The sequence below is a fragment of the Columba livia genome, chromosome 1, assembly GCF_036013475.1.
Source record: "Columba livia isolate bColLiv1 breed racing homer chromosome 1, bColLiv1.pat.W.v2, whole genome shotgun sequence".
In the NCBI taxonomy this organism is placed as follows: Eukaryota; Metazoa; Chordata; class Aves; order Columbiformes; family Columbidae; genus Columba; species Columba livia.
Genome location: NC_088602.1, coordinates 97,836,972 through 97,864,615, shown reverse-complemented (window position 1 = coordinate 97,864,615; position 27,644 = coordinate 97,836,972). Strand labels below are relative to the sequence as shown.

At 42.3% G+C, this 27,644-nt stretch overlaps 2 long non-coding RNA genes across 2 annotated transcripts; both read left to right on the top strand.

Moving 5' to 3' along the window:
- The first annotated feature begins 7,420 nt into the window (after positions 1-7,420).
- LOC102087509 (uncharacterized) lies at positions 7,421-9,614 on the top strand. The gene is made up of 2 exons (XR_010473830.1): positions 7,421-7,918; positions 9,237-9,614. It is a non-coding gene; the product is annotated as an uncharacterized LOC102087509 (long non-coding RNA).
- A 2,000-nt stretch (positions 9,615-11,614) lies between these two features.
- On the top strand, positions 11,615-19,813 carry LOC135579905 (uncharacterized). Its single transcript, XR_010473832.1, has 2 exons — positions 11,615-12,590; positions 16,448-19,813. It is a non-coding gene; the product is annotated as an uncharacterized LOC135579905 (long non-coding RNA).
- Positions 19,814-27,644: the final 7,831 nt, after the last annotated feature.

Genomic DNA, 27,644 nt, shown 5'->3' with positions numbered 1-27,644 from the left:
CACACGTAAAAAATGCATACAGTGTACAGCACAGAGGAAGAGGTTTAGACCTTAGAAGCCATTGCTGTTTCCCCAGTGCTTTTTGCATTTGAGTAGCTCTCTCCTCTTGCTGGAAGCACTATGGGTTTAGAAGGTGTTTTTTGTGTGTTTGTGGCTTTTGTTTGTTTGTTCTGTTTATGGTTTTATTGTTGTTGTGGGTTTTTTGTTGTTTGTTTGTTTCCATTCTTCAGTAATTCAGCACTCAGAGCCTCTTTCTTATCTTTTATTCCATTACATTTTCACTTGCTCCTTTAAAATGTCACAGCATCTTTCCCTCCAGTAAACAACAGAAAAAATTACAATCTTATTTCTGAATCCTGTGAGAACAGCCACAGGTTCTGGTCTATTTGGTGCCTGGGAAGATGGCAGATACTTCTGTGCATCTCTGCAATGTGACGAAATGGTCCTAAGGTTTGGGTTGAGAGAGATGGTCTTCCCATTTCTGGTGCACAGAGCAATTTCTGGGGAGATATCACTTTCTGGGTACTCATACTTTAAATGGGTAAACAAACATTCCCTTCGGGCTGAGGAAAATGAACTGGGTGGCTTTTCTCACTTCATGCTTAACATTTGCACTTACTGTTTTTCACCCATTTTATTCAGCATTGTTCTTGGATTTTATTGGCTGAGCTTTTCATCCATTTCTCCTCTGCCACCTCTTCTTTCCCTTCATTTGGGGTCTGTGTGCCCACACTAGCTCAGTGGAGTAAGATTCAGAGAGCAGATTGCAGATGGGCTTAATTGCTGAAGTGCAGTAATAACATACACTTACTGGTGTGTGTGTGTGTGATGTTCAGTGTTGTTTTTTTTTGTTTGTTTATTTTTGTTTTCCTAAACAGCTATTTTTCCTCTTTAAGGATTTAATTTTGTTTTTACCAAGAACAAAATCATCCAAATTGTTATTTGGGGAAAACTCTTGTCACCAGAAAAGAGGGGAAATGTTCTTTAAGCACTGACCTGAATGAATTTGCCTCACTACCTTCCTGCTTTCTCTTTGGACTTGCTCAACATTATTAAGAAAGTCTGTGTCATAGCCCGAAATGGTATCAGCTTCTCACGAATGCTGGGCTGGTGCTGTGGCCACAGCACCATCCATTTGCTAAATTGCAAACAGCAGCCACATTTGAGGCCAGCTGAGACTCCACAGGATAAAAACCAGAGTAGTGAGAGCAGCTAGAGAAGAGAAACCATCAGGATCCAGAGTCTTCCCACTATGGCCTCTACCTCTTGCTTCATCATTTTTATCACAGCCTTTTTTTCTTGAATAAGTATAGACAACTTTTTTATTCCTAGAGAGGAACTGAAACAAAATCCACCATATTAAATAGGAATTAAGTTCACTTACATCTTCCCCATCTCTTTACGGCATGCAATTCAAACCTCACATGGGATACCATCTCCTTCATTCCTTGACCTCTTTCTAAACAAATTCAGAGTTGAATGACATGCCTTGAATTCATCTCACTTATTATTCAGAGAATAAAGTGAAGAATAACAGCATGTATCAATTTTTCCTCATCCATATCCCAGCATTGTCTTTTCACAGTGAAACCAATGAACACAATCCCCGCTCTCACAAAGCTGCTCTGTCATAAAAGTATTTCACAAATGCTTCCTATGGAGTTTAGCTCCAGTTTCTTTACTGAACACCTTTACTGGCCAGGCACGGTGAGCAAAGCTGTGACTGAGAATTAGGCAGAAAAATAAACTCTAATGAAGTACTAAATCATTATTTTTGATATCTGTAGAAAGCTCCTGATTCTCCCTGCTTTGCTTATAACATCAACATTCGTATACGTCTTTTTATTATAGGTCAGGAATGAAAATATTAAAAAAAAAAAGTCTTTGCCTGCTTTCTGATGTCCTAGCTTACAAGCCCTTTGAACCACTGGAAACACTACTAGAGTCTTGGAAGAAAACAAATCAGGCACTGAGTAAAAAAATACAGAAGAACTAGGTTGATCATTACTATATTTTTTACCCTGAACCACAGTGAGACAAACAATAAACAAAAGCCCTATGAGCACTCTGGGTCTGTGGCAAAAAAATAGAAAGAAATTGTTGTTCACAGGGCAGGGAGCAGCTTTAGGTTTTGGGTCTGTAATGTCCAGCACAGTGGGGCTCTGACCCTCATCTGCAGCTCCTTAATGTCGGGACAATGTGCATATAAAAAACTATCTCCTAAACAGGTAACTGTGTCAGGACTGGTGAGAAAGAAATGACCTCAAAAGCAGGTTCTCTCCCTTGTTCCTGTCCCCAGAGCTTTGGTCTGTAACCTTCGCCTTTTACCTGGATTCCTCATGCAGGTTCAAATAAATGTTTCATGTTGCCCTGGCCCTAAGGCAGCTTCTCATGGGCAGGACAAGGAACTTGCGCTATAGATTTCCAGACAAGGGGTTTGGCTCCTGAGATAGCCTCAGCAATAGGCACCCATATTTTTGATATCTGGACTGAGACAGACTCCAAGACCTTTTCTGGAGTGCTGCGTCTGCTCTGGCATCCTCTTCAAAATGAATGAGGCCAACCAGAAGGAGTTCAAGAGGGTGTGCAAAAAGCCTTGAATATGTGGAAAAATATGCTTCACAGAGTTGAAGCTCCATTTGTTTATCTTGCTGATGAAGTCAGCAGGTGGCTTGCTCATAGTTTATTACCTCTTATTTAAAGAGAACATATTTGATACTGAAAGGTGATGTAAGCAAGGCTGGATTTTTATTTTTTTTTTTCTCAAGGAATATTTTTAGTTTAAACAGAAGATACTTGACTCAGGAGAGTTCATTCACATAAGAGGGAAAAGTAATTCTCCTAGGGGTATTAAGGGATTGAGTGGATGAAATACTGCAGATGTTACGCAGAAGGTTAGAGTAGATTATTGTGATGGTAACTCCTTGCCTTGAAACTTGATTGTTTCATAAAACTTCTGGGTGGAGTGATCATAACAGAATGTCGCATGGGATTTCAGAGATGCTTAGAAGATCCTACCTCAGCATTCACTGAATGTGTCTGGAACAAGTACTATGCTGTCCCATGCATTCGAATTTAGCTCAAGAATGTTAAGCTGAGCATAGAGATGAATGACAACGTAGCAGGGAATAGGAGGGATGGCTGTTGATGTGGCATGGATATTTAAGATCTTTACAAGTGATTGCAAACAGAAGACAAGCAACGCACTTCTTGATCACAGTGTGCCACACTCAGAGAGACAGCAAATGTCATTGCAGAATAGCATGTCATCTGACAGCAGAAAATAACCCTCTTGTACTACTTTCAAAGGTTACTTCAAAGCTTGCAGCCAGAATGTTATCAGGACCTCCAGTGTCAATATTTGTGTTATGTCATATTGTCCAAAAAACCTTTCTAAGGTGGAATTTGAGCAAGTTTTTGAAGATCTTTATAGGATGTAGTTATATATGGTATAAGTGGGACATGAACAGTGATTCAAGAGATCTTTTCACATTCCATACCTCTCAAATGTAATAACTGGATAAAAAGAAGGATTGTTATGCAACGGGGCAGCGAGCAGATACAAAGATGTGCCACAACCGCCAGAGTTATGAAATTTCTGCTTTGCAGGAAATCTGAAAGTCTTTTTGTTTGAAATGTAAACAGTTGCAAATGGCAAAATTCCCTTTGGTTTTCAGCCAGCTCAACAGGGCAATATCACTTGCTCAGCGAAAGGGCAAGGCATGCCACCTTGAGAATTGAGACTGGCATGTCACTCTCTCTCACGGGCATTTTCTTAGGTAGACCTGGGGATTTTTGCTTATGACAGAGAGACAGGTCTTCACTGCAATGGCCCATTTCCCCAGTTGTGTATGGATAAGACCATGTGATGTCCAGTGGCTGCATGCAGTATTTTCCTCGTCCTAGCAGAAGAGACAACATTCAGGATCTTGCCAGTTTGTTTCCAGAGGGATGCTGGTTTGACGCTGATATTCAGAGACAAATATTTATTTGGGGCTATCCTGTTTATTTATCTTGTGTTGTTTTTCTTCCTGTACCAGAGGGAACAAACAACAAGTTAATTTCCTTGTTGGGAAATGATGGTTGGACTTTTCGGTAAGTTCTCTGTCCAAAAGAATTTTTGGGGCCTGGTTTCTACCCAGGGCCACCACTTTTTTTTTTTTTTTTTTTCTGTATGATTCCTTTCTCCTTACTTTCATTCTCTGCCTGATTTTTAACAGAGCTTCAGCCAAGTGGCACTCCAGTGTCTTGATCTGCAACTTATCTCCAAGGAAATCCCTAGGGGCACATCTCAAGACATGTGGTCAGTAGCTTGGGGATGGTTTTGATTGTGTCAGCCATTATCAAATGTAAGGGATGCTGGGGGGTACAAAGAAATAAACCTGTTTATTTTTTGAATGTAGGGTGCTTAGTCCACCATCAACTTTTAACAAGTCTGTGATTTACAAGCAGTTATTACCACCCTCTCTTGATTAATGATGTTTATGTAATGCCTAACCTTTACCTAACTTCTATGTACTTTTCACTCACAAAGAGTATTGGTTAAAATGGTCAAATGTACTATTGCATAAAACATCAGAAGCTTTATACTAGAAAGTCATGACGTTCTTCAGTTAAGACAAAGGCACACATGTCTGCATAGGCAAAGGAAAGGATTAAGTTTTTTGGTTTTTTTTTTTAACTTAAAGCCTGTATTGTTCAAGAACTGAAGAGAAAAAAGTGCAGCAAAAGAAAGTTACTGTTTAAACAGAGTTGGAAGGAAAAAAAAGAAAAAGAAAAAAAGCATGATGTTTACGTGGCACATTTCAGAAAAGTTCTGTACCATTTCCAGGTAGTTTTAGTTGTAACAGAACACCTGGTTATTATTAAATATTGTGTGACTGGAAGATGCTTGCAAGGTAGAAAGATCACAGTTTATGGCTTTGGCTACCATTCAGCATATGAAATCAAGGAGAGGAGGAATTTAACAAGTGCAGCAGTGTTGTCAAAACTCTCACCAAACAGTGGTTGCACTGGCGCTGGGAAAACCAGTTGCACTTGGTTTCGCTACGTGCGCAGTCCCTGCGGTGGTTGCTCAATGAAAGCAGATGTGACTGTGCTTGGCGTGTTCTGAGCCCATCAGCACAGCAGTGGTGGGAATGGCCACTGGAAGAAGCTGCATGTCTGTGGGTGAGTAGGGTATTACAAACAATCAGAGGATTTTTGATTTAGGAGCTGCAGTGCTTCAGTGCTTTAGGGAGTGGATTTGGCTGTAGACAGAGAGAAAAAGTAGCAAAAGAAGAGCTGAGAAAGTGCAAACCAGAATTTTTCAAAAACACCGTTTTACCCTGTCTTTGTTAAAAATTCAAACAAATACCCACCAGCTGAAAAAGTATATTGAATAATTGGACTTCAGATACCGTGCCAACAAAACACACATGGGCCGTGGTGATAAAAGGTTTTCTCCCAGTGGAACAAATCACTTATCAGGCTATGGTACAAAGTAAGGAAACATTTCAGTACAAGTGAACTTTAGCTTCACAATAGCTGCAATGAGGGAACACTGACTTTCAGCTGCCTTATTTGGAGGAGAACTATCCAGACCTACCCACAGCCTTTACTTATCTGCTATTGTGTAATTTTTAATGTCATATTTGCTTATATGTGCCCCATAATGACTATTTTCCACTAGAGACATGTACAGCTACTATTTTGCAGCCTCACATGTTTCCTTCAAAATTTCTTCTCCCTCTTTTCTCCGCCACTTTGTCTCTCACTTTCTTTTCATATCTTGGCCATTTCCTCTCTTTCATTCATTTTCATATTTTTTCTTCACTTTCTTTTGTCTCTTTCTTTCCTTTCTCATCTTTCATATTCTGAGTCTGACACAAAGCCCATAGACTGTCATTTTCTCTTTTAGTCCCTATTTCCTCCTTGATAACGTTTTTATCAAACACTTGAGAAGAGAGAGAAAAAAATTGGAAAAGCTTTTTTCATTTATCCTGAGATACTCATTCTACTTCATGTCCTTTCTTCACCCGAGGAGGATAACAGCCTGCCCAGGAGAGGTTATTAGAGCTGCATCTGTAGTGTGGTTTGGAGTGCCAGGGACTGGAATGAGACACAGAGTGTGAGATGTAGAGCAGTGACCGACAATGGCACCTACAGTTTTCATTATCCTAATAGGAAAAAAAAAAGTTGAGATTCCCTTAAGAATCACAGTTAAACTGACTCGAAAAGCAATACAAAAAGAAAAAAAAAAGGCTACTTGTAACAGTGGCAAAACAGGGAGGGAAAGAGAAGCGTGGAGAAGTGTGTCAAAATTCCCCTGCCACCGTTGCTGGAGCTGGGCTGTGACCTAGGACTCAGTGCTACAACCACTGCTGGTGCAGGGATGTCCGAGTCACCGCTGAGCCCAAGGACCAGGCAGGATGGTCAGTGGCAGCCATGCTGCCCATGCACAAGCCAAGTCTGCCTTGAAGGCAACTCTCTGGTGACGCCAGCTGACCTGCCCCATCACTTATTGTCCTTTCTGTCTCACTGTGAGGTTGAGGCATTTATACACATTTATACATTATTCTGAGAACTGTTTCTAGCAGTTGTTTCTGCCTGTTGCTGATGATGCATTGTTGTGTGGTTTTTGTTTTGGTTTTGTTTTGTTTGTTTGTTTGTTTGTTTTCTCCAGCATAGATAGTCAGATAGACATATCTATAAGTCTCATGAAAGTGAAATAGCTGAAAAGAAAAACAAAACATCCCCATAATCCCAGCAGGTGATACCACACTGCCATTACTTAGAGCTTTTCCTCACTTTTTATCTGGTTTTGTTTGTTTATTCATTTGTTACTACAACTACTGGAGGAATGAATGGAATCTCCAAATTTCACTTGAGGAGGACATGCTTTTCATGTTCAACACATGTTTGGAAGACATTCACAACCTAACAGGAGCTAAAGTGATCCCAAATGCAGCATCCTGCACTTGTATGAAAGAGCCTACGGGACACTACCTAGCCTAAGCCAAGACTTCTGCAGTTCTCTTCTTTCCTCTCCTTCGCATAGAAAAGGGGTAGTAAGGCACCAGGCTAATCCTCCTTGTCAAAGGCAGCAAGTAGTGCCACGTATGACCCTTTGTTACTTTGACGTGCTACCTCGTAAGCTGGTAGCTTTAAGAAATGCAAGGCAGAAAAATTTAATCTCCTGGAACATGATGTAAAGTCATTTAATTATTTTTAAAACATTCCTTGAGAATGACTGGATTGCTGCTTAAGGTGGGGCATGTGCGTGTGAGTAAAGGTTTGCACTTAACCAAAAAAGGCCTCCCGGGTGTCCCAGAGCTGGTTAAGGAGGCTGTTTCCTGGGCTGGCCTGGAAACTCTGGGCACTTGGAGATCCTGGATGCTTTCCAACCAGGCTGCCAATTTTCAGACGAGCATGGGTAATTCTCAGGCTCACCCACTCCTAACCACGAGCTGAATCTTCTGTTCCCTTGCTGACAGCGCTTGTGCTTTTCTTTGGCTGTGCTCTCACCAAGCACCCACAGCACAGCTCCAAGCCCTGCCATTGCAAAAGATACAGACTCCTGAGTATTACGGATGGGTGAGAGCTGGATTTTTTTTTCTTAATATTATTTTTATTTTTTTTTTGTCTACAGCAGAAGAGATGGGTTTGAAGAATTCTTCTTTCTCAAAATGGAGCAAAGGAATTCAATTTTTTCTCCCAAGTTTCCTATGAGACCAAACTAAACCTCCAAAAAACACCTGTAAAAAAACCCTTCTAGAACTGCTCTCAATGTTTCATTTTGATCAAAATGCAAAGTCTCATTCTTACTCCACCTTGAAAATACTTTTTTTTTTTTTTCCCATGTACTATAAAACAAAGATAAAATCCTGGTAAACTTTTCAACCTGAAAAACTGAAACATTTCCTTCCAGGAATTTCAGGTGAGACCTTCTTGGAATACTTTCTATAAAAATCCGCTTTTCTTTTCTTTTAATTTAACCTACTTAGATAAAACCCTTTGTTTTTAATGAGTTAGCATTTTTTTCTAGTGGAAAAGAAGTTACTGTAGAAGATTTCCATGCAGGTCTGTAGGGGGCTGGCCTGTGGAGATACTATGGATGATTTACGAATCAGTGGTAGAAAAGAGAAGTGTTTGGACCAAAACTCTAATTAGGGTCTCACTCTGCCTTCTCCTCTCCTGATGGTGTACCTGCTGCTGCTCCCCATCTCCTAGAACAACCCTGCCCTACCACTCCCCTAACATGCAATATGGGCACAACTGGAGATTGAGAGAAAAAGGGCTTTGACCACTGAAAGAAGCTGGAAAAGCTATTCTAATCAAGTAGTTCCTCCACAGGAACATAGTAAGATCTAATTCTGCTCTACAGTGTCTATGAGATTCAGTGCTCTTCTCCCTTGTTATTACATTTTGCTCTAGAAGTAGTATTGTCTCCAAGGACTGGATCCAAAGATTGCTGAAGCCAACTGAGAAAATCCTTTAGGTTGAATTTTCCAGTAATTTTGAAAATCCTGACATATATATATATATATATATTTAGTTTCAAAGGCGGAAAAACTACCAGCTTACTTATTCTCTTTACCAATGCCAGTTGTGGTAGTACTGGGTTTTGAACTGAGCTCTAAACCTAAATTACAGCAGTAGAACTGTAAAAAAGCTGTTCTAATTCCGGGAATACAAACATTCTGTTGTCTCTCAAAGTCTCAGCTAGAATAAAAGGCCTAACCTGCACATCTTTTAAAGCCAACTCCTCTGCTCTTCTTACCACAACCTCCTCCAATCTCTAGTCCTAAGAGTATGCTTTACTGCTTTCCTCCTCATACAAAACCTGATGTAGAAGAGAAACAAAGCAGGGTTGCGGGAATAGAGATGTTTCTCCTCCTGTGCTGGGCGGAATTGTACATAGTGCTGCTTTATTACTGCAAGAAAGGTTTTCCGTCCATTCTCAGCCAAGGAACTGTGTTCACATTTCAGCTGACCAGACAGGGCTATACGGCCCTCAAAGAGTTTCTGTGGCAATGGATGAAAATATTTGTATCTGGATTTGTCTTCTGCTGTATTTGTCAACACCAGTAAAGGTCAATGTTTTTCCTTGGTCAGGGAAAGATGTTGTCTAGCTTTACAGCAGCATGAAAGCTGAAAGAAGAAAAGCAAGCAGAAGTTTTGGCAAGTGGTAGATCCTTCAGGATCCAGGAACCATTAACCTATTAAAATGAAATTGTTTCTTTTTCTGTCCACAGGACACTTCAGTCATTCCCAGAAGCACAGATCCTTCCAAGTAACTCGGGGAGAGTGGAGCCTTGCTGTCAAAGGAGCATGTTAGCAAAACTCCCCAAAATGTCTCTGTTTATCTCCTCAAGCAGACACTGCAGAGGGAAAGCAAGAGTCTAACCACACCATAACATGAAGAAAGAAGAGAGATGAACTACAATAATTCTCTTTTCCTCTTGCTAGCCCTAGAATTTAATTTCCGGATTTTAGACTCTGCTAAAGTCTAAACATAGCAACATGGCATTGAAATGCACCTTTTCTAAATTTTAGAGAATCTCTAGTCTTGCGTTTAAAGCAAATATAATGCCTATTCTGCATATCTTCAAAATAAATCAACAAGCAAGCAAGATTCCTATCTTAGTGTTGTTGGAACAACAAACTAGATTCATAAAATGTTACACTATGGAAATATAGAGTAAGAGTGCATTAAATCTGAGCCGTGCCCAGTATGTGGATATTTTCCTGTCAAAACCCAGTCTCTGCAACCTGTTTTTTTACAGTATTTTGTTCAAATGTAGCTCCCCTACATCTTTCGACTAGAAAATGAATACATGCAGGACCAAAACTGCTTGATTCTGGCAGAACGAAGCAGCAGACAGTTAAAAACACATTTATCATTTCAAGGAAGCCATTCCAGGTTGCTTTTTCACAGTGTGATTGAAAGTAATTTTGAAAATGTAGAACACTAAAATAAGAGGAAGATGGAGACATGACTATCTGTAGTCTCTCAGATTTGTTCAAAAAGATCAGGATACTCCACAGTGTATAAGAGTATTTTCTACTACGAGTAGTTTGAAATAAAAATTCTTGTTTTTCCTCAACTAATAGAGAAAACAGTTGTCAAATAGCACATTTTAGGGTTAACAAAGGAATGGCTGTTACTCATGCCCACTACTGCATATAAGTGAATACAGAAATAACTCGGCAATGGTTTGAATTGGCATCAGATTTTTAAATCTGGTGGTTCTGATTTTAATTTAACATATCCTGTGGTGCAGTGTGTGAAATATGTACTTAACCCAGATTGTTGTGAGATGAAAGCACACTCGTGTTTATTTTACATTATTTGCTGTAGTTTGTTGAAAGCCAACATTCCTGGGCAGTGAATGCAGTGGAGATGAATCATTTGAACTAGGTGAGGGGTTAGCAGCTGGAAGAAAATGAAAGTTAAATAACTACAGTAAATTTCAGCAAAATGGGTTAAAAAATGTAACACTAGAGAAACCAATATCTGCATTCTGGGGCAAGGAGTTATGACACTTATTTCTATGGGTTATCTACCAGTACTTTTAATGCCAGCAATGATTAGAGGTAACTAGCATCACACATTTCTTACCTTCAGAACTGAGGTGCTGAAGCAAATTTAAATACAAATTGCTACCAGGAGCTGTAGCGAATGCCTAGAGTGACAGTATAGCACCAGGGAGTCAATCCTAATGATTTACTATTCATCTCACCATAGTTGGTAGGAATCTTAATTGAGTACCAGGACATCAACAGACTGAGTATTGAATGGTTAAGGAAAAAGGATGGGCCCTGTGCTAGAGAGCTTAGCACCGGAGCACAGAAAATGGGAAATGACAAAGTAAGTGAAAGGAAAGCAGAAGGACATGTTGGCACAGCAGTATTCAGTATTCAGAAGGTCAGCACAGGGGCAGTCCACAGTAAAGATTTTCTGAGAGCATCCAGGAGGCTATTTTGACAGAAGACAAGGGAGTGGCTGTGCAGGTGTTTGTGGTGTGCCCGTCTCATGCCTGAGGAGTGGTGGGAGCATATGGGCAAAGGTGCTTGTCTGAAAATCCATCAAGTAGGCAGGCAAGGCTCTTATTAAGGGCTAGGTGAGGGCAGAAATTATATCTGGTTAGTGAGTGATGCACTGGGGGACCCTGGGAGCAGAGGGAAGGGGTTTCTGCTGCACTTGGCAGAGCAGAGGAAGGGAGGCAGAGGCAGAAGCAGCAGAGCCAAAGACATCCGTGAGGAAAGGATGCTTGCTTGTAGCAGTGTTCAAGCTGGGTACAAGTTGGATGCGACAGTGTTCATTGAGGTCAGAAAGAAAAAGAGGTGGGAGTAGCTGAGATTTGAAATGCCAGAAGCCTGCACAAGAGTTTTAGCTGAAAGGAGCCAATAAAGATGGTATTCAGAAAAAAAAAAAACATCACTGAGGATGTGAGAAGAAGTCTGAGCCAAAGATATCTCCTAGGGGTGCCTGTGGGACAGGCAGCACGTTACTGAGGCCATGCAGTACATCCCAGGGCTGTCAGCTGAGCAGCTCTGTTCCCACCAGGCTGGGCTTCAGCTGGTAGGGAGGCGTCTTTTGGGTGGTGTCAGAGGGACAGGCCTCCACTGGGATAGGTGGAGCAGGGAAGCAGATCTGTACATCACCAGGGACCGGGAAGGAGAATTTGTATTTGTGCTTGTATGTGAGGCTGCACAGGGATAGCATGGAGACACAGCGAGAAGCAGGAGAGACAAGCAGATGCAGAAGTCGCTGGGAAGTGGGATGAGTGAAGAAAAGCATCCGTAGAAGGAAGACTCAATCAAGGAGGAGAAGCCAGTGGGCCATCAAGTGAGGATGATGGCTTCATGGGTGCCTGTCCAATGAAAGACTCAGGTGCTTTCCTCAGGTCTGTGCACGGCTTCTTGTGGTTTCACAAGCTGGTCTGCAAAGGTCTCCTGCTGGTCTCTGTCTTTCTTCCTCTGTCTTTTGCAGCCATGTTCCCCTTGCTCGAGTGTCAACAAACACTGAGGAGACAGAGGACAGGCTGAGACATCTTGCGTCGTCTTACAGCATTTTGAAGATCAGCATTGCTGAAACCCAGAACCAGAAGTGCTGAAAGCTACCAAATTCAGGAAATTAGGCAAATGCACTGGGGAACACAAGGAGTTGGGACAGAGGAGGCAGAATAACAACAGAGGGTTTCCTTGGGCTGGCTAACATGTGAATTGCACAGCCACAGGGTTCATCAGCACCCTACTCCCTGGTTTCAGTTTTCAGTTTTTCAGGGTTAGTCCTTCACCATCCTGTTGATCTGGTCTGGATGACAGAGACTCAGAGCAAAATAGTTATTCACCATGACTTGAAAAGGACAGTCCTGCTCTTAAAAACAATATTTATATTCAATGGAGACTGTATCATGTCTAAAAGCTGTAAGGGCTGGACTCATGTAAGATGAAGATGGTCCTATGATTTTAGGCCTTCTTATATCTGCATTTAGTGTACAGCTTCCATAGCTGTAATTAACGCAATTTTCTGCTTGCCATAGGCTCTTGTCCTTCCAAAAACACAGGGATACCGTGTCTGGACAACGTCCTTGCTAAGCCAAGTAAGTGTTTCCTGGTCACTCTTTGCATTACTTCTAGCAGTCTTTAGGCTGAGAGATCATGAGATATGGATGCTTAAATTCCTTAGATTCCTTTAGATATGCAAGCTTAAATTAAACGCAAGGGTAGGAACCCATGTTTTGGCCTGACTTCTTTGTGCCACAGAGGCTGTTGGCGCAGGTGCTCGTGCCCAAACAAACCCTCGCCTCCCTGCTGCCTAGCTTCTTTGCCACTGACACTGCAGGATGCCACATCTTAAACTGTGTTTTAGGACCTGCCGACAAATGCATTTGGCTACGAAAGACCAGAAAGACTTGGAGAGAGGAGGGGCTGCCGACCCCAACCAAACGCCGCGGAGCAGCCGCAGGCGCTCAGCCTGGGGCCGGGCGGGAGGCAGCAGGTCACCACAGTTCTCCCATTTTCTAGCGGAGGTGTGCGGGGCCCGGGGCGGCCGGCCGTGGGGTGCAGCCCGGCAGGAGGGCTGGGTGCTGGCGGGGAGAGCGGAGGGCAGGCGGCAACGGGCGCGGGCCGGGGCTGCAGCGCGGAGCGACGGCCGCCCGGGGGAGCGCAGGCACCGCCGCCGCCCGCCCGCCGCGCCGCGTCCTGCCGCCCTCCGCATCCGCCGGCGCGGCCGCCCCGCCGCAACCGGCGTCTCGCCTCACGGGCAGGAGTTTACAAGGGCTGGCACCGCGCTGGAGCGGGTGCTTTCGAACCCCATTCGGAATAAGAAATTTCCCCCTTCCCCCCGTGCGTTACATAAATTCCAACTTTTCCATTATCGAAGCTCTCAAGCATTCTGAGAGAGGTTACAAAATGTGTTTACTTACAAATTTGGAAGTAGCGACAAGACGCAATGCAGCGAATTTGTCATCTGCTCATGACTAGCAGATGGTCCTCCTTCTTTGCAAGCAAACTGCATGAGTCACGTCTTGCCTGGTTCGTAGAATCGAACCAAGAAGCTCTCTGGCACCAGGGTGGACAGTGTCACCCATCGCTAATCATGCTGCCTGCCCACATGGCAAATGGGGTCTCTTGCACTGGATGGATTTTCTGTGTGCCTTTTGCAAAATTCTTTATTACTCCTTCTTCCATGTTAGATTAATTTGGGCACCGCTCCTGTCTACAGGGACTGCTTCACGTGGGCCCTTGCAGTGCAAAGGGATCTTTAAATGGGAACATATTACATTAACATTTTACAGACGATCTGAAAGAGATGGTGTGAGTTATGCTTAAACAGACTCATTTCTTAGCACTGGATAAAGCCAAAGAGGAAAATGTAAAAAAGCCTTTTGAGACCCTTTTGGTTGGAATCAGTGCTGTTGCAGGCAGCTCTGTGAAAACCCAGTTCCCTGCACCAAGGCATAGCACATTGAAGGTGGCTCTAAACTGTAGCATTAGTCACTGACAACAAAGAAATGAAATTAAAATAGTACAACTTTCATAGGTTCAGGAGTCTGTGCACAGCTCGCAGGATTGGAGTTCCTTGTCCCACTATACAGATTAGGTTCAGTTTTATTGCAGGTATGTTAGAGACTTGTTTTACAAGGATAAAGTCATCTAACACCCTCTCCTTCCCTCTCCAGTTCTTTAAACAATTATTTTACCAGCTATGTTTGTGTTGGTTTCTCCTGTTATTTTTTTCCTCAATCATGACACATTCATTGTTTTGTCTTATCATGTAAATCTGCATAGGTGATCAGTTTTCCTATGTAGCTCTTTTTGTGTGGGGGTGGGGTGTGTGGGGATTCTTCACAGCAGAACGAGGGAGCAAATTTGAATGATACAAAAATGAGATGGTAAGAGTGACGGGGAAAATTCAGGGAAGATATCAACCTGAAAATGTTTTGAAATGCTATTTTTTTTTTGCAAAGTGGCTAGGTTACAAGTTGACAGGCTCCTTTAAAATGAATTCATTTCCAAAGCTGTCACTTATTTATATGGCATAATACTTATTGCTCTTTGCTGGATGCATGAGTTCCACTCACTCACACCAGCGATGTGTAAGCTACACACTTCTGCCAGATGCTCGCATGTTTGCACAATGTGAGACATTTGAATTGAGCTCGACTGTCTTGAGATAGCAGAGTGCACATGCATAGTGTAAGGAAACAGTTTGGGTTTCCTTGCTTTTCCTTTTCTTCTGAAATGTTTTCTTGCCTGGCTTACATAGAAGAGCACTCCAGACCAAGGTACTTTTTGTTTTCATAGGAACAAACAGACAAACAGTCCTCTTGTTTCTGAAAGAAGTGCTAAAATGCGTGGAGGAGAGTGAGGGAACTCTTATTTATTTAATAAAAAAATCAGCCTGGCACCAGTAGATGTAGTTCAGAGAGCCACGAGCTGGAACCAGCCTTTGTGCACTATCATTACCTGCTGGTTTCCCATGGTGCTCTAGATTCCTGCCACAGCAGAAAGAAGGTGCTACAGATGAATGCTACGATCTGTTTCTATGCTGCAGGAGGTGAGAGTTTGGAGGTGTAGAGATGTGCCTCTGAAATGAACAGAGCCACAGACTCACCCTGGGTCTGCTGTCCCACTTCAGCAAAATCACCCTCTGCCTCTCAATTGGCTACAGAGGAAAATGCTGGCAACTTCAGCTTATCATTTTGTGATATGTACTACTACTTTATATTAGAAAATGAGGGTTTATGGGGATAAGAGGAGTCCTAGAAATGAAGTTGGGATCTTCGGAGGCCTTTATTTGGGCTTCTCACCTCTGGCAGGTGGGCGCCCCTAGCATGTCTCACCCTGGGCAGAGTGCAGCTGTAGGCCATCACTACCATTTCTCCCAAAGTCGTCTTTTTCTGCTTCAGGGGTCAGATGCTGCCCTGGGAAATCACCTCCCTGCAAGGTGATAGAGCTTGGGCCAATTACTCCACCTGAACTCTTCATCAGTGGCCGTGAGGGTGCTGCTGCTGAATTACCATCCAATATGTGGGTACGAAAAAGGAAAGAAAAACTAAGGGCAGTGGGTTTCACTTGAAACGTGAAGGGGTTGCTAGCAGGAGTGGATCATCTTCACATTTGGGAAGGGTGACATTCATGGGAGCCTGTGGGGACTCCAGTACATCTGACCACCAACAGGAAAATCCTCTCAACTGCCAAGAATAGGCTTGTCCTCTTGGTTCCTGACAAGAGCCTCTTCTCTCCTCTCATTGCAGCCAATAAATCCAGGATTAGGAAGCTGACAGCCACCTACAGACTCTGTAAGAGTACACTGACCACATGCAAAATTTACAGCCTACAATATTGCTGTAGGCGGAGATATAAAATAATTTTGTGGGTTTTTTGGGCTTGGGATTCCCCACGGATGCTGGCAGTGACATACATATCCTGATAAATCATCCCCCTGCAGCCAGGCATGCTGACAGGGAGGGATGGCAGGCCGTTGTGCTCCATGCCACTGCAGAGTCCCAGGGATGGACACTACCCTGCGCTAAGTCCAGGTGCTCTGGCAAGGTTATCTATGCATCACACATCTTGAGTCTGGCTTTTGCTTCACAGTTAGATCCATTTGCCCTGGGTCAGTGCTGTGCTGCTTTTTCTCTGTCAAAATCGTAAAGTGCTGGCTAGTTGCCCTTTTGAGCAAGCTCATTCACCATCTAGGACATTTCCTTTAAAGCCTCAGCAGCTTACTGTGTAGTTAGTCCTGCACGGACAGGCTCAACCTGATTCTCCAACATTGGACACTTTTAAGATTCAGCTGGACGGGGTGCTGGGCCATCTTGTCTAGACTGTGCTTTTGCCAAGAAAGGTTGGACCAGATGATTGTTGAGGTCCTTTCCAACCTGGTGTTCTGTGATTCTATGAATATAGTTCATTGTGATTCTATGAACCCTGAGCTAAGCTTTCTCCACAGAGACCTGTTTGCCTGCTGGACCCTATGCAATGCCTGTGAGACCAAGAGGAAGAAGACGACAAAGGTGAAAGGCTGTGCTCACCTTCTGGCTGCAGTTGCACCTCTGCCCCTGCTGCACCATCCTCACTTGCCCACAAAACCCTGGAATGTGGGGGAGAGCCCTACCAGTCTATGTGTAAGTGCCATCAGGAACTTCACTTGAAGGCATGGACAGGAGTTGAAAACAAACATTGTCTTCCTCCTATGCTTCCATACACTGACACAACTCAATGGTTTGCAGCTTTTGGGACTTCTACCCTATGCATAAATCCCATGGGCCATGCAGGCTCTCTTCCCCCTGCCACACACACTGTGTTGAAAAGTGAAGGACTTGGAGAAATCGGAAGTGCAAGAATTCAAGAAGACTGAAACAGCAGGGATCTGTAAACAGGGTGCAGATGGGGAGCAGGACATGGTCTTTCTAAAACGTGTGCAACACAGCTGCCTGATAGCTGCTGCCAGTGTTAGCCTGGTGGCTTGTCCTCTGCTGACAAAATGCATTGCTTGCCACTGGCTGCTGTTGCTTCACCTCATTTGGTGAGTCCGTGCTCACGGAGGCGAAGGAGGCAAAAAGGGACCCCAGAAAGGTCTGTGGGAGGCCCAACACAGCTAGTATGAAGTCTGCAGGGGGAAAATTAATTCAGCAAAAGTTGTGAATAAAAGAAATGGCATAGTGAGCTTGCACAGGCTTGGCATTTTTTGGTTTCCGTAGTGTTTGAGATCCAGGTCTACAAATCTTCAGTAAAATCATAACTTGGGAAGATGAAGTGGTAAAGGCATGTCAGTCTCACATGTGTTGCTTCTCTTCATTGTTGCTGTTGGAAATAGAGAATTACAGCTGTGAAATTTAGATGCTGTGAAGGACTGCTAGCCAGCCAGCTGCAGGGTTTCACCTCTGAGATGAAATTCTCTTGTAGTGGGAAAGTTTCTCATTGCTTTGAGTTCTCTTTTGAGTCTCCTGGGATGAATACAAAATGTGATTAATTACTGAAAAAGAGCTGCTGCATCTCTATTGGAGGTGCTATTGGTAAATGGGAAGCTCTGGGATATATAGTCTGCAACTCACAGTAAGATTTTAAATAAGATACTTGGGAAGCTGCAAAATCAGCAGCCACTGGAAAACCCATCATCTCAATGTTGGATATTTGGGAGAGGGTGGAAACCCGGCTTCAAAACCAACACAGCTAGCTTGCTTCTAAACTATTTAGTTTAAATCTAGCTCAGTGAGAGCCACACAAGTTGCTCTCTGAAACCTGAAGCCTGTGGATGAAATATTAAAGAACAACTTGTTTCATAACTATAATGAAAAAGGTAGATGTCCTGATTCTACTAATAATAATTCTACTAGTAATTACAGTAGTCAGTCCATATAGCTTACCCATGCCTCAGCTTCCAGCATAAAAATATGAGTGGTATTCATGTATTTCAGGAAATCCTTGCCAAGATCAGCAATTTGATGTTTAATGAATGCTTCATATATCTCAGGTGAAGAAAACACAATAGAAGGGCAAACCTTATCAGAAACAGAATTGTATTTCTTGATTTCCAGGCCTGTCTTGCCTCAAGCAAGGGAGAAGTTTGGATAGCATATTTAATATGATTAACCAAGACTGAAGCCACATGTTTCCTAGACTGGAAGAACTGCTAAATCATCAAATTTTGCCCAGTCATGTCACTGAAATTGATGCCATACACCTGAAGAAGATTGCTACACCCAAATGTTTATTTTTTCGATGATACCAGTTGACCTACTTTTACCTACAAAGGGAGGTACAATCTGTTCCTATCAAAGTGTCCTGAGACCATCTCAGATGCATGAACTCTCCTTCTTTCAAACCTGTTTATAGTGAAGTTATCTTTTGGGTCCAGCCTGGCACAGAGATGAATTCAACATGTGTCACCCTCTCCTTTCCAGTGGCGTTTCCGTGCCTCAAGAAACACGATCTCTCACAATAAGTAATCCAAACATTTGATTTTCTCTGGGAAGTTGTGATAAGAGCACGGGTGTCATCCGAAGCACATAAGGGAGAGCTGCTGATCATGGTGCATGACAGCCCCGCTGCTGAGAAGTCCCATGGGAGGAAGGAACCTGAGCCTGTGGGACCAGTGCAAAGGACGAATCCAGCATCTACCCCTGTGCTCTGACTGCTAAGTAGTTATTTGCAGCTGAATCCAGCTCTTCTTAGTATCTGAAAAAGAGAACTGAAGCTTTGCTAAAGAAAGCCAAGCAACTGGTCTCAGGGGATATAAGATACACTTTCATTATTAATTTGTATATTTGCCTTGCTGCGGATGACATCTGAAGCTGCATAGGAGGAATGTAGCTGGAAGCTTTTTCCAAACATGTATTATTTGGGGTCATCAGGCTCTGAAATAAAGCTGAAACCTGGAAGTTGTAGCGAGGGGAGGAGACATGGAAGCTGTGATTGAACCTTAACCCCATGAGTGTGCTCACCAGCTGCTTGGGCTCTGTCCGCGCTGCCCAAATTGTCTCATAGAACAGCATCACGTAGTTAGCTCCATGACACAGTCATCTGGATTCATGGAGCTTGTAACATCTTCCTTAACTTTCAGACTATTGACGTTTTCTAACAAGAAATCCAAACTGTGACAAGGCAAACAGGCCTTGCGAAAGACAAGCAAAATGGGAGCTGATTCAGGCGTCTGTAATTAGCTAGTGGCTGTGAACATTTATGAAATCTCCCAGCAGTGATGGCGAAGTGCTGATTCTAGAGAAGCAGCTGCCCTCTCCCTTGATGTGTTTAATCCTCACAGTCCCAGCTGACGTGGCTCCAGTGTTGGAAAACTCTACCCTCTTTCTGGCCTCTGATCAAAATCAATATTTCAGAGAGAAACACAGAAGAGCAAAGGAGTTAAACAAAAGTTCAGATAAGCATAACAAATGCTGGAAAGATGAGATCCTCCAAGCAGAGTGCTCTAGAAAGCACTCAGGTAAATTTGGGTGAGGTTCTCATCAATTGCTGAGTGCAGAAGGAGCTATTCTTGGACGCATAAGGAGGTAAGGGATTTATTTCCTCAGCTGCATGGAGTCATGCTATGAGATATCATTAAGCAAGAATAATTAGTATTTGAGCTTTCAACACTCAAGATTTGTAGGTTTCCCTGTGTTTCCAGTCCTTTCCAAAAAGGCCATTCCTAAGTGGTAGTCAGGATTTCTGTACCGTTTAATTATGTAATCCTTATAAGTAATCTCTTTAAATCTGTGCAATAAGTGGCTGTGTTGCTTTCCATTTGTGCATCTCTAGATGTGCTTTGTAATTAATAGTTTGGGGTGATAACAAAATAAAACATTGAAGTTTATTTTAATTTGAGCAGTTCAGCAGTGGTCCACCAGCATGGATTTAATTTACGTGGCAATGCCTTGACAACAGTTAAGACAAATCACAGGAAAAACAATGGTAAAATCCAGAGCAGTCACTTCAGGGTATTTGGTTGCATGATTGCAATGCAATATGAGGAGCTTGCACCAACACACAGAACTAAAGTTTCAGAGTGTGGGAAGCAAGTGTGCAAAGGGTCTGATGATTAACTTTCTGGCATCAGTTGCCTTTTCTGCGACATCGCAATCATTACTTCAGGCAAAAACAAATTGCTCCATGACGTTTTGTTGCTTCATCAGCAGAAAAAAAACCTGTTCACTTCTATCTTCTGCCAAGCCTGATCCTTCCTTTCCTTTCTGTGCATATGGAGAGTCCCCAGGAGGCACACAGAGGGTCTGTGGCGGCATTGTGTGAAAGACCAGAATGAAGGTGGGAGGAGTGCAGTGAGATCCCCAGTGCCCAGCCGAGGTTATTGTGATGGAGAAGAGCCCGGGAACAACCCATTTTATTGAAGCAGTTGAGATCTACTGAGGTGTTTTGTTTTGTAGAGCAATAAATCGATTCTTCTGCTTTCAGAGCCTCAGTCTTGATCTCCCCTAAAACTGAGTGTTACTCATATCTGGACCACAGCCTATCAATCACTGCTAATTCTGATACAGAATTTGACTTCTCCTCATGAGAAAGGGTTTAAGCTCAATGCTTTTCCTTAAAGGCAACACAGATGCCTTATCGAGTGACCCAGTGTCAGAGATTCAAGGAAACTTAAATGTATAAAATTAAATATGAGGTCCAGAACTTAAAGAGACTGGCTGACTCCTAGTAGCTAAAGCAAAGTTAGAACATGGGCACTGCCATAGTGCCAATGGAACCAAACTTTACTGGGATACTGCAAGTTATAGCTGTTTCCACCGACCTTTTTTGCCCAATAATGACTGGGCTGGCACTCATTTAGAGCTATAGTTGATGCTACTGCTACAAAACCTGTTACCCTGCTAACAGAACAATTGTCATACACTTCATGTCAAGGTTTCCATGTCAGGACGACATGATCATTACTGGGGATGATTTATAGAAGCTACTTATTGATGCGCTAGGAGAGCACAGAAGATCTTTCCTGAAGAGCAATGTCAAACAGATCATGTCAGAAAGGAGAAATAATGTCACTCTTGTGAGATAACTATTTTAAAGCTTGGTTGCTTTACTGCTGTTCTTGGGGAAGGTAACTTGTGCTAATGTGGTTCTGTTAAATTCTAATTCCTCTCTGCAATTTGGAGAGTTTTGCTGCTGGCTATAAAGGGATGGGAGTTTACATTGGACTGCTAATGAGCTGGACATTTACACATGCTTGAGTGTAATAACTCACGATCAGGACAGGATGTCCTCTGTCGCTGGTGTGCTGTGCAATGCTCTGCTAAGCTCCCTTGCTGGCCATGCTCTCAAGCTCTACCTCACCAGATATAGCAGAAGCTTTTTGGCTTTTTGTCTTATTTGAGATCAAGGGTCGCCTTGCTAATGTTCTCCATGACACCTAGCAGGGTGGGCCTACCTCTCCTGTGTGCAAACAGCAGAGACTAACATTGGGCTTGGGCACCTGGAGGGAGGAAAAGGTGCAAAGACCTGGCATGGCTCTGGGGGTGTGGGGCAGAGGAAAGGGCCCCTGTGGGAAGGTGGACATGGCAGAGTGTGGAAGGCATGGCGGTGCCAAGCACTTCTGGAGGTCCAGGAAACCATGGAAATTGGAAGCTGCAGGAGGAAAAGGAAAGGACAAATAATTGCTTTAAGCAGATGAAGGTGCTGAAGCAGATTGCCCTTTACCTGAGTAATTTCATGCCAAGGCACTACCCCAGCTATGCAACTTGGGGATTGCTGTATAAACATAACTACACATTTTTCCCCAAAGCATCATCCATTGCAATGATTGCAATGGTCCAGGATAATTAATTGTAGCTATTATAAAAATAATATGATTCTGTAACACATCTGTATGTCTTAAATTCAGGCCATTCCAAATTCTTAGTTTCATCAGTTACATGCTCAGAAACATTTTCAACGGACTGAAGAGAATGATAAAAACTATAAATCAGGTGTTTAAAACCCTACAACCATGCTAGCTTGAAAGAAATTCAGCATCTCAGGCAGAGAGCCAGATTTTGTTATTACAAAAAAGATTCTTCTGCATGTGCTAACAGATTAGATGTTCCTGATGTTCTAGGCAAGTGCACTGTAGGTTTTACAATGGTGATAAAACGCAAATTTTGCCCATAAGTCTTCTTGTTGACATGGAGGATAACAACATACACGTGTGTGTGTGTGTGTGTGTATGTGTGTGTGTGTGTCTGTGTGTTTAAAAATATTGGTTTGAAACTGTTGGGGAAGGGAGTGTAGAACAGTATGACTTCTCCATCTTTTTTTTTTTGAGATATATATACTGAATTGTATTCAAAATGTACCTGATTTTTAAGTTACTTAAAATTGCTGTCTTTAACATGCAGTATGGACGTGCAGCCTGTAGGTCATCAAGTCATAGTGAGCATATCAACATATTGAAAGTTAGATAAAGAAATAAATTTTGCAGGGTCAGAAAAAGAGGCATGACACAAACAAAAAAAGAATGAAATTCCAATAACAGGAAAGGCAGAGCATCTATAATAGTTATGATTGATTTTCCATTGCCCTACATATTTGGTAGCAATTACAGCAGAGGTCATGTGGAGATGGCTATAAAATGCTGCTAAAAGGGAAAGCTAAATGGAATAGCCGTGTTGCACTGACATGGCTGAACCTGCTTTGGATTTGAGTCGCTTGTGGTGGATTAAGCTCTGGAGTCACAGTTAGGTGAAGCTGTAATGTGCAACCAAGAGAATTCAGATTTTAGTGACTTAAGGCAAGCAAAGTGACTTTTCTAAGTTAGTATTCCAAAAGTATCCCAGCCCCAGGACGCATGAAGTTCAGAAGTGCCCTGGCTTTACATAGTCTGTACCTGAACCATCTTACACAGGGCACAATGATGGTTTTGCAGTAGGGGTTTCATCATTGTTTACAAGTGCTTTTTGAAAACCTCAGCCCTGAATATTCTGAAAGGTGATGGGCAAACAAAATCAACCCTCTTCCAGCAGACTTGGTTCCACAACCTCACCCGTGGCTTTATCTAAAACTAACCAGAGGGTTTAAAAAGATATTGTGAACTTCTGTTAGAGAAACCAGATGAGTACAAGAGCTCTCAGAGCACTCAGTCCATCCGTGTGCAACCAGAGTTAAGCTCCACATGGCAAACCCCACCTGTATGTGGATGGTTGAGGCCCTATTTGCCTCCATGAAATGGTGTCCACTTGCTTGAAATGGAGATTTAGATCACTTTTAGTGAGAGGGTCCCTGCAATGATGCTGGCTGGTGGGAAATCCGAAACACAAGTGTTTCTCATAGATAGATTCTTCACTTTATGCAAAATGTGTTGTGACACATTATCTCTTCAACATGTAGCAAAGTGTGCTTTGCAGTGATTGAAGGAATTCAGTTAAATCTAGCCTGTACTTGTGTTCTGGTTCGTTATTTATAGCAAGTGTGGGAGTGTGTTGGCCTCTTCTGACAGCATATCATGGCCATCTTAAATTCTGAAAGCACTTTTTGATTCCTGCAGTAAATGTTTAAGAAGTTTAATCTTAAATTTGAGACCAGTCTGTTCATGACACATTAACAAAATTAGACGAGGAAATGTGTGTGGAACTAACTCCCGTGCTTTCATAGCAAGCGAGGTTGTTGGGAGTGTGCTACCCCCGGTGCATGCTGCTAAGGCATGGCTCGATGGTCCCCCGTGATGCTGTGTGGGTGTGTTTGCCTGTGGCATTTCAAGAAAAAAAGGTTTACCAAAACAGCCTAAGTGATTTAGGAAACCAAATCTCAAGCTCTTGTGGAGGGCACTTTACATGATATGAACTGGAGTTTTGACAGTGAGTGTAGTCAGAGGCAGAAGAGTTAATTTTGCTTCAAGAAGAAGCCATGGAAATAATTTTTTCTCACTAATTAAATATGAAACTGACTAGCTGTATGCAAGTGTAATTTTCTTATCTTATTAGCCATGTTCATTTCTGAAGTGAATAACTACCAGCACTGGTACAGTATATGGGCAGAATAATAGTTGTACTGATTTTTACTTTAATCTCTGAATACAATTAGCATAATTTAAACCATTATAAGCTACAGTAGATAGAAATCACATTATAGAGACTGTAGGTGGAGAAGTGGGTGGTCACATGCAGAGGGAAAACTGGAAAAGCACTTAAAATACAACCGAATAATAAGCATACAGGGGAATGTGAAGCTACATGGAGTTGAAAGGCACATTATTTCTAGTGATGGGGGGAGAAAATTGGATAATACAGAGCAAGGTTCAAGGACTTCTGCTACTGCAGGGCCTAATTCCCAGAGATGCTGTATACCCCATTGTGTGTGCACTGTGTTCACTCTGGTCCTGTTTATATGAGCGGGGCTTTCATGCAGGTGCCCTGCACACTTCAGACTAGGCAGGAGCTTTTTGGGGTGGCAGCATGTGTCCAGCCATGGAACAACCATGGAAACTGATGGAGCGAAGAAGTGGAGAACATTGAGATGACATTTACACACAGGCAGAAGGAGTTATGGCCTTACTCATTAGCATTTTTAGTTATTTGTCTTTGGGAAACAACTCTAAGTTTTCTTTTTTAAGGCATCATGTGAGTGGTCTTCATACAGGTAGCAGAGGGCAGCCAGACCACCCTTTCCCTTACCGGCAGGCTGTAGGTACAATAGTTTATACAGCTATTTTACGGGGTCATAAATCCCGTGAAGAGGTGAAGAAGCCAATATGTGATGGGGGAAGGAAAGAGACAGGTCAGACAAGGAGACAGATGGAGGGATCTGGGACCTGGGACCTCGGGTGTGACGCGTGTGTTTGAATGGGCTGCACATGAGACAGGAAACAGAAGAAGAAAGAAGAGAGAAAGGATGGGCTGGATGAGGAGACTGGGGTTGGAAATTCTGAACTGTAGGCTAGGACTGACTGAATAGGCAAAGGCAGCGGTGTAGGAAGAAAGTGCCACGAAAGAGGAGAAGAGATGGGGACAAGTCAGTGCAGAGAAACCAAACTGTGAGGAGAGTGGGAGGAAGATGCTCCCCACCACAGCCTGAACCAGAACATGAGACGTTCCCACCATCCTACTACCCTGCTGTCAGCAAATATTGGGAGAGCCCCTGGCAAGCCACTATATATCACCTGCCACTGCAGTGACCCCATGGAAAAGAGGAATTATAATTAAAAACTCAGGAAAAGAACACCCTGAGCTCTTTTTCCTTTGAAGACATAGATGCCTTCTTCATTCACATCCCATACCAGTTGCTGCCGTGTTCTCCAAGTGAGTAACAAAATGAAGCCCAGGAATCTAGCCTATTTAACCAGCATATATTAATCATTAGGTAAATATTTTTTATATCTTATTTATATCCTAACAATTTAGCCAGAGCATGGTCTTTGAAATGGACTAGAAATACTCTTCATCATGTCATGACTGCGAGTATGCTCTAGCCAGGCTTTATTGCTGAAGACCACAACACAACTTTCACATATTTTCCACATCAAATTTATTGGTTTCCTGACATAAAGATTTCTGGTACAGAACATGGACCTCACTCCTAAGTGTCTGTTCCATTACTGCAGTGCTCTCTGTTCTTTGAATCTGCTTCCTACAAAAACCTATCTCCAAACTAAATTCTCTGCTACATAATAGACAGTGCTGTTACCGAATAGCACTTGCAGAGACAGCTTTCCAACTGGGTAAATGTCAGACTGGAAGTCCAGAGGCTTGAACAGCGGCCACAGGTTGCCCAGGATGCTTCTACAGAGTTTTAATATAGAAATTAAAATGTTCTGCTCTTTGGATCGGATCTACTTGGATTTTTATGATGAATTAAGCAAAGCTACTCTGAGATATGGAGTGTGCTCTGTGTGTGGAGGTGGGTAGAGATTGGTCAGGAGATCTATAGAATCATGATTCAAATCACTGTATATCACCTCCAGAAATCAGTGCATTATGCAGTGTTTGTAGATGAGCAGTACTTACAAAGGTATATACATACTGTGCAGTTGTACTTTTTGCAAAGATGACAGATGATGATATTCCAGGAGAATATTTTCAAGATCTGATTTTTGTGTATTCAATGAATCTTAGCTGTATTTAACACACCAAGAAAAAGAGCTGCAATTGCACTGAAGCACTCTGATGCAAAAATTTCAGCAAAACCAGTTCAGTAATTAATGAGTAGATATTTTTCCTGTTTTTCCTGTGAGTTTTGTGCTTTATAGGCTTTTCAATGAGATTAACCTCTTTAATGCAAGTGTCCATAAAATGGGCAGTAGCATCTGTCTGAAAAAAACACACACAAATACAGAATGTTTTTATTGCTGAAGGTGAAAATGAAAGCAGCAAGTAAGTTATGTTAATGTATGTTTAGCACTCTCTACTTCTGCTATTTGATTTAGAAATACAGTTATGAAAGAATATGAAATGATAATGAGGACATCCCTCACCCAGCCCAAACTCTTAAGAAATAGCAGCGGTCCTGCAGCATTGCATTTGTCTCTCAGTGCCAGGGCTCTATATTTAACAAGCTTTCCCTGGCTCCCACACCCAGATGAATTCACTGGAATGTAGAAGGAAAGCAAGAGCTCATCTGACTCATTAGGAGGCTGACACGCAATTACCATCGATTAAAAATGCCTTCTACAGCCATCATGTGAATTTGGGCATGCTGAAATAAATGAAAAAATCAGGATGTCTCTAAGCGGGACTCAAACTTAGCATCACACTCAGGACAAATGCAGATTTGATTAATCTGCAAAAATAATTTGTTCATATGCCAACTAACATGTAAAGGGATCCTCAGATAAGTGATGTCCAATGAAGCTTTACGTCTTCCATTTTACTGTCTGTGACTTGCAAGCAATATAACCAAAGAAAAGCTTCTCTCTATAGGGAATGTATTGAAAAAATATCTGTTGTAACAAAATATTTTGTTGATGCCAAATTACTTTCTCTCTTTCCTTTCATCAGCCAATAATGAGGAAAAAAGTTAAGAGGTGGAAATGTGATGATAAATGATTTAGAGATGGATTCCAGTTTTACTATGTCCTGATTAAGATGAGTTGTAAACACTTTCCTTTCTTATCCTGAGACCCTTCTCAGAATCTCTTCCATTTAGGCTTAATTTCTCAGATTTAGAATAAGCTGTTTGAAAGACTCTGGGCAGCTTTTGAGCCAACCCAACAGAAATAAGGCCTCTCTCATAAATGTTCTTTGCAAAATTTTACCTCAACATGAACTTTTTAACATGCACTTTTGAACCTTTAAGTACTGTCGATTAAGCTTTTTACTACAACTTTTGAAAAACTACAATAGATCAATTAAATGTACATATATATATAATTACACAAGCATTTCAAAACTATCTGCAATAAAATAAACATGTGCCTACGCTATACTTATTTGTATTCACTAGTCAGAAGAAGCAGTCAATCCTATGTTTCTCTGTAAAAAGAATAATACCTAGTCATTTAGGATTATTGTATTGTTTCTTCTTGAAAAAACAAACCAAAACAAACCAAAACTTTAACTGTGGGCACTTTAGAGAAGGAACTGCCATTTCTGTTACTGTTTCTATTCTGGTGGTGCCAAGAGGATCCTTACGTTTAGGCCTTTATAAGCTTATAATGAAACAGAATTAGTCCCGCAGGTGGAAAGTACCCAGACTTTCACCAAAGCCTCTAGAAGCTGCCACCGCAGAATTAA